Here is an 8,471-nt window from a genome sequence, read left to right as displayed (position 1 = left end):
GCTGTCTCTTAGTTGATTCTGATGACGTCGAATTGTGCCATCATTAGTGTTAATTAGGATCATCATGTTGCCTAAGCATTTAATTATTTGGCCTTTAAACCAATAAGTAGGTCCTTTCACAAAATCTATAGCCGAATACAAGGCCATTTTTGTGTGTTGGAAATTTTGAAAAATTTCCTAAAGAAGGCAGCAGTGAACCATTCGTGCAGTAACCGTACATTAGAGTTGGATTAAATAAATCAATTATCGATCGAATTCTTCTGTCAAACATAAGTACTGATGGAGAGAAACCACTAGAAGTTGGAGTTCTTCGATAATTAATTGAGGAAGTGGGTCTTTATGAAATTTGTCTAGGCCACGAACAATATTTTCTATTTCTTCCGATGTTTCACTGCTCATTTTCTTTAAAGAGGACTTCCTGGTCTGTTTTACTGAGGGTGATAAGGAGCTGAGGTCAAGAGTGTTATGTCATTATTGTTTATAAAGTCTTGAAACTTTGGACTAGTGAAGCAGGTACCGTTATAAGTAACCAGTGTTTCCATTATTCCATAGCGAGCGATGTTACTTCTAAGGGCATTAATGGATGTAGTAGGAGTAATATCTATCTCTTTCTATTTCGAGAAAGTGTCGACGATTATTAATAGAAACTTATCTTCTATCGGACCGGCAATATCCGCATGTACGCTTTGATAAGGAACATGAGGCGTCGGCCAATTGGAAAATTTTGTCTACTAAAGGCATCTGTATTTGAGTGAGTAGCTCCCACAAACCATTTATTAGATAAAAATAAATTGAATTGAATAGTATTTTATTGTATAATTGTAGGCAGATAACACTAGTAACCAACGTTGCAGTCAAGCGGCGGCTAGCGTTGATGATCGGTGATTAGAGTGAATTTTCGACCTGAAAGGTATTCCTTAAAACGTGTGACGCCAAACACTAAAGCTAAGGCTTCTCGCTCAATCTGAGAATAATTTCATTCAGTTGAGATGTTGATCAAAGGGAGTTTAAAGGTGCGTGATGCGTAGAGTTGTGCGGTAAAAATGTGTCATGATAGTTCAATAATCCTACAAATTAGTTGGGTTCAGTGACATTCTTTGGAGAAGGAGCTTCCATAATGGCTTTAAGTTTGCATTCTTGAGGTCGTAGACCTTTTGCGTCAAGTCTATGTCCAAGAAAATCTATTGGCGATTTTAGAAATTGGCATTTGATTTTATTTAACCTTTAGTCGGCATCTTCAATGGCGGACAAAACTGAATTTACGGTCTTTAAGTGAGCTTCGACTGGTGTACCACCAATAAGAATGTCATCCTGATCAAGGGTGATCTTGAAGCAAGATTTCCATATGCTGCTGGGAAATTGCTGATGATTATGCGATACCATATGGTAGTCTGTTATACGTGAAGATTTCTTTGAAGGGGTGGTGGAGTGGTTAGCGCTTTCGCCTCGCTGCAAGAGGAGCCGCGTTCGATCCCAGCTTGTGGCACTGGATGAAAACTCGGAGCCACTCCTTCTGCATTGAGTTTGCAAGTTCTCTCCCCACTGGTTAAGAGGTTTTTCCCAGAGTTATTCGGTTTCCCTTTCCTTAAAAACTTGTGGAGGTTAACGGTAATAGTTAGTGTAGGGCGCTATTGGCTCGCGTGGCATGAAGAGCTTGCCACCACCCTCCTACGCATTGTAACCCGTCCACCTGAATTAATGGCTTTTAAAAAGTCCCTTGATGACTTAGACCTAAGGTGGTGCTGATTATTATTATTATTATTATTATTATTATTATTATTATTATTATAGTGAGAGCGCATGGTTACAAAAAGCACCCGAATTGTGCCCTGAAAATTGATACACACGTCCCTAGAGCTATACTCTCTACTACCTATTTTTTATTTTCAAAAAACATACTGGAAAAAAGGTTCTAAGCAAAAAACCCGCTTGTTGCCGAAGACACGCGCATCTTCGTTTAATGGTGTTTTTAAAATAAAACCATCTACGTTGCAATGTATCTCCGCAATTATACGAATAAAAAATTGTAAGTTGCGTGTTGCTCGGGTGGTAAAGGTGGTAAAGCTATGAATTTTTTTCTGGTGGTACGTGTAATAGTACTACATAAAACCTGATAGGGAACTACATCGATATATTTTTTATACTGGACGTTTTTACCTTTTTCTCTATAGGGAAAAATCGTAAATCGTGTATAGCTCGGGTGGTAAAGGTGGTATAGTTATGAATTTTTATGACTATACGTGTCATAGTACTACTTAACAGTGATGGGCACTCTCCTCTCACCGTGAGATCAGTGAGAGCAATTGAGAGGAGGTGAGATGCTCTAAGCTTCCAATGGAGAGGAGCGTGAGATGAGTTTCCAAGCTATTAATTTAAGTGAGAGGAGAGGGAGTGGAAATAATATTTTTCAAAGAATGTATTTGGAGAGTGAGCGAGTTTAATTTAATTAGTGAAATGCGATGAGAGGAGATCAGCTAAAAAGTTAGTTTGCGGTGGTGAGAGGAGGTGAGTTCGAGTTTACATGTAAGAAAACCTAAACAAAGGAAATATAAAAACATGACCTTCTTGGAAATAATTATGTTACTTTGGCCAATAACAAAACCCAAACATACAATAACACAATATTCTGACGTTAGAAGGCTATAAAGGAGTTAAATACAGTAAATCTAATGTGGCCATCGGCCAGTGATGGTCGTTTTTCAACCCCTATGAGAACAGTTTGAGAATCTGAGAGGAGGTGAGATGCGCAAAACTTCAAAAGGAGAGGAGCATGAGAGGAGTTTCACAAAGTTCGCATTTCAGAGAGGAGATTGAAAGGAGCTGTTTTATGACTTCCATAAACGGAAAAGAGCGTGAGATGAGATCAGATTTTTCAACAAAACTAGGGGGAGTGTGCGCGAGGTTAGATTAATTAGCCAATTCGATGAGAGGAGATGAGATAAAAGTTAGTTTACGGTGGTGAGAGGAGATGAGTTTGAGTTTAAAATTTTAGAAACGGGAATGAGGTGGAGTGAGAGTTATCACAAAGTTTTGAAAAATGCCCATCACTGCTACTTAAAACCTGATATGGAACCACATAGAGATATATAATTTTCCCGCGCTTTCTTCTGATTTGCAAAACATTTAACTGCACCACTTGCAAATGTGTGAAGGCTAACCTCAAATGTAGCGTTATGTGCAAGTCTGAATGAATTTTGTTGCCAGGTCGCGAAAATGGAAATTCCCTCTCCGACCCTTGAAATTTCCATTTTTGGAATAAAATCTCCCTGGTTTTTCAAAACACTAAAAACAATGATATTTGGGTAAGACCATTACTTGGGACGTTGTGAAAGGAAAATAACAAATGTAATATAAAATAATACTTTTATTTTCAACTGGCAATGAATAAACACTAGGAACAGTTTTACCAGTACAAAAATCAGTTTCTACTAGAGATGGGGCGGGAAAAAGTCGTTCGAACTCGTTCCTGTGGGCCAATTATTTAGCAGACGACTTTACAAATTGCCATAAAAAATTGCATAGGTGCCAGCTAAAGCGAATCCGACAAAATACTTATGATTGTATTAATTGATTCTTTCATAATAAGTCAATTTAATGAAGGTGTGCCATTTTTTATGTTAGCTTTGATTAAAATAATTTTTCTCCTCGAATTTCCTTAGATTTAGATAATTTTTTCCCTTTTCACCGTTTTTCAGGGTCAATATTTCCCTAGATGTGGGAAATTTCCCTCAATCTGGCATCACTAAAAGGAAATTTTGATAGTTAAGAACATTTCACATTCTATATCTAACCCGTTGAATATGTTCAAGTAATGCAGTTTTACGCGACTGTCTTTAAGGTAACACACGACCTGCCCTATGCGCCTGGGGTCCCCAAAATTTTATTTAGAAGGATTGATGTTTCGAAGGTCGAGGTAGCCCTTACTATTAAAGTTTTTTATTGTGTGATTTAATTATATATACTGGTTAAAGGGGTTTTCCCCCGAGTTCTTCGGTTTTCCCTTCCCATAAAAACTTGTAGAGGTTAACGGTAATAGTTAGTGTAGGGAGCTGTTGGCTCGCGTGGCATGAAGGGCTTGCCACCACCCTCCTACGCATTGTAACCCGGCCACCTGTTTAAAGGCATTTAAAGTCGCAAGATGATTATTATTAACTTTCACTATCGAAATCGCCATTTACGCTTCTACTTTCGTAAATGGTTTCTGTTTCAATTTTTGTAAGGAATTACCCTGCTTTTCTCCGTCCGTTCGATGCACGAATAGTTAATAAAATTTTATAGTAGCATTTCTGTTGGAGAATGCATATTCATATACTTTAAACGAATGTACGTCTTCAGATATATGTATCTAATAGATTATTTGATTTGCTTTCAGACACCTGGTATATCTGATTTTTAAACGTTAAAACTACTTTTCTGATATCTTAGGAGGTCTTTGACAAGATATTCCCTCTTGATTTTCAAGTGGTGGACCTGAGTGGAAAATGGTATTACACTTCCATTTTAAAAACAACGGAAGTTATATTAATTTCAAGATCACTGTGTTTTGACGAAATATTTTTCCCGAATTCTTGAAAATTGACGTTTGGGTAAAAAGAAAATTTCATATTCTAGATCATATATTTATTAAAACGAACATGGTTTAACCAAAGCAGTTTAAAGGTTGATTTAAGAGAGGGGAATTAGTTTGGACCTTTAAAGGAATATATATTAATGATATTTTCAATTTAGATATTTTTTTAGGGAAAAATTTAAAAATAAACTAAAATAAACCTTTCTTTAAATTTTTCCCAAAAAAATCTCTAAATCGAAAATATCATGAATATTTGATCCTTTATAGGGCTCAATTAATCCACATCTCATTAATTTGCCTTTAAATTGTTTTGGTAGAACCATTTTTGTTATCATATTGGTTCCTTTAAACGGACTACAAAGTCACAAACAATTACAATAACGATTTGATATGGTGGCTCAATGATCGATATATCACTAATCAGTAAGAAGGTACAGTAATACCATTAGAGATAGGAAAACGTTAAAAAAATCTCAATTAAATTAGGCCTTACCATAAAATAACGTGGCCTTCTTGTTTACTCTTTTATTAAAACTTATACTATGCTTCCCCGCTCTTCGATTAAAGAGCTAGTGTATACACTCTTTTTCGCGCCTTTATTTTACCCCTCTTACTTGCCTCCGGCTCGTCAGCCATTGCCTCTGCCCTAAGCGGGGAGTCTAGCATACACTCTTTGGTTATCCGTAATGGAGGATGGGGCTGAAAGGGGAAAACCAAACATGGACGCGCCCAGGAAAATACCGCGAAAAATAGTGTATTCGTCCGAAGGTTTGACTGCACAATCTCAAGAACAAGTTGGGCAGTCGTAGCGAAATTGTAGAAAGGCCTGAAGAGACCAACTTTAGCAATTTTTTAATATGGGACTGTATACAAATACAACAAAGAGTTGAGGTTCCTCGTATATGATTTACTGTGATTTGCCTCTGAAATTTAACACTCTCGGGCCATTTTTCTTCTTTTATGGAATCTGGTCAGTTTCGGTAATTTTCTGCTTCTAGTAAGTCCCTTCTGATCATTGATAATAAAAAAAAATAAAAACAAGCGAGGCACCAACCTAGGCCCTAGTCATGTAGCGACTTCTTTAAGGGCTAACCACATTCAGCATTTTTAGCGTCGTATACGAAAATTTAAAAATTTAATAAGAAGTGATATAAAATATTAGAAATGCTTAGGAAGTCATAGTATATAGGATAACTAAGCAACTTTGGTTTGAAATATGAAAATTGTAAATGTAAAAACGGTCATTTGTGTTCATACTTTTTCAGACAGAGATAAGAAAAATTGAGTTTATACTCTTTATCATTTTATATAATCTTTAAATGCCGGCCCAGGTCTTTTTAAAGTATGAAAAATGTGGTCTCGTACAGGTGAGGTGGTAGAGAAAATGAACACTTATTGGTATACTTATAAAAATAGTAGTTTATACACAGATAAAATGTAATGAAACCGTGACATCACCAGAAGAGTGTGTTTACCCGAATTATGATTCACGCTTATATTCACATTTCTGGGGTATTACACACTTAAATTAGGCACATTATCAAAAATATAAAACCATAGTGGTTCTGTGTTGTCTGTAACGGAGCGATGGGAAGATACCGGTTGGTTTTACGTTCTTGCTACTAGATCAGCAGATATTACTGGTTGAGAATGTTTTGAAACATGAATATGCACGTAAACTGTTTTTGGGTCAGGATTCTTTATCGACGTCGTTTAACTATGAAGTGCACGGTGTCTGGTCTGATTTACTTGACGTGTGAGAAAGTTTCTTATTTGAAAGCATTGTTATTCCGATTAGCTCTAGGATTGTGCCTTCATACCACTTTGAACCTTATCGTGCCCTAATATTGTCACCTTTACGAGGGTGCAGTTTTGACTATGTACAACAACATTAATGCTAACAAATCCGAAAGATTCATTTCTATTTTTAAAAATAGATACATATTCCTTTCCTCCGTTTCCAATACATAATTTCAAGTTTGACATATTTGTTAAAGCTTGGTCAAACACAGTAGGATTCTTGATATCTTTTGGCAAAATTTCTAAAATATTTTTGTCCTCTAGCTTTCGTCCATTGACCACATAGGTTGCCTCAAAAATACTGTAAATCGTAATTCCTAATATTATTCCGCCCGTTTTTTCACCTAATTTTCTACACTTTTTTTTTTAGTTTTGTTATTGACCAGCCAATGGGACAAGCAAATTTTAAATTATATCACCCATTGTTAGAGGAAGGTTGTTGTCCTCTATCTTCTCACTTTGGCCGATTGATTCCATTGATATGTTGAAAACCGTTGAGTTAGCTGGGCTTACAGCTGCAATGATAGTTGAATTTGCTTAAGACGTGTGGTCCATCTCGTTGCAACTGCGCAGCTTCGCTAATTGTTGATTGAGTTGCGGTATCATTAAAGATTAACTCCATGTTTTCATCTTGATAAATTGAGGTACAATTTACTTCTTTTCGTGGTTTTAAAATTGACACTAGCCCCTAAAAAAATAAAGAAAGTAATCTATCATCACGCAACATAAGATGAATAATAAAAATCCTTAATTTTCCAATGCAAATTGGGTCTGGGAATTCCAGTGTTGGGCCATTTGATCCCGCAAAATGTCTTGAACATAAAAGAGAGGGGGGTGTCCATCCGGTGATTGAGAATTTCATTCTCAATCACCGGAAGGACACAAAGCTGTAGCTTGGCTCCCGCTGTTCACCCGCGCCTCTCCCCCTTGATCACCAGAATTTCTAATCACCAGATTCTCTCTCCCCCACCCCCATTCACTGGATACTTTATCTCTCTCGTTCACCAGCTCCTTTTCCCCGTTCCTCCCTTAATCACCAGAATATCTAATCACCAGATTCTCCCGTTCACCGGTTGCTTTCCCCCAAACCCCATTCACTGGATACTTTATCTCTCGTTCACAAGCTCCTTTCCCCCCATTGCTTTCATCCCTTCTAATCACCAGTTGCTTTCCCCCATTCCCATTCTCCAGAATTTGTTTTCCTCGTGCAGATATCTGGAGATTAGATTTTTACCCGTTTGCTTATCGCTTCAGAACTCCTTAATTTCTAATCTCTAGGCAATAATAACAAGTTATTTACATTTAATTTTTTATTTTAGAACTTTTTTTACATGTTAGTAGGTACTATCAGATATTCCATTAGATGGTTATCTTGTGCATTACACAATGAAAACAAATTAAAGTAGCTAAGTTTACAGGTTAATTGATTATCTACGAGTAAATTAGTAAAATCTTGTAGTACTTCCGAGGGTGATTTAAAACAGCCAAAATAAGATTTTACTTGATGGTACGAATTAAATTGATCTGGGTACAAAAATAAACCCTCGAAAGGTTTTCCATATAATAATTCGTGATTTTTTTTAAGGTTTTTAACAATAGCTAAGTACATGCATTCGATAACATTTTTATGTTCGTTTAAAAGATTTATTTGAAACCGAATAAAATTAATTTTTTTTTGGAACTCACCGATTTCGCGAGCTCCCAGATCCAGAACATGACCGTAGGCAGAGTTCAATTTGATGTTGTTGCTCGTGGCGACGACGGATACGTTGTTGTCGTCGTGATAGTCGATGATGTTGTGGGTTAGAGACGATGCTCCGGTTTGCGTAGCGGCGAAAAGATCTCCCCAAAGAGAGAGTAGATTGGTGAAAGCTTCGGAGGTCAGGAACAGAATGTTTTCGTTCGATTTTTTGAAGAAGAGAACTTGTAATTTTGATCCGTCGAAACCAAAAGAAATGTAGACTGATCCTCCTAACGTGATTTTTATGTTGATACGTCTTTCTTTGCCCCTGCGTTTGGATACGGTATGCGTCTCGGCTATAGAAAATGAAAATGTTAAGCCTTTGTCTATTGAAATAGTAATAGTATTAATAAAATAATG

Source organism: Leiobunum rupestre, chromosome 5 (genome assembly GCF_980474605.1).
Source record: "Leiobunum rupestre chromosome 5, qqLeiRupe1.1.hap1, whole genome shotgun sequence".
Classification (NCBI taxonomy): domain Eukaryota; kingdom Metazoa; phylum Arthropoda; class Arachnida; order Opiliones; family Sclerosomatidae; genus Leiobunum; species Leiobunum rupestre.
The sequence above is the reverse complement of the archived record's forward strand: the minus strand, read 5'-3'. Positions refer to the sequence as shown.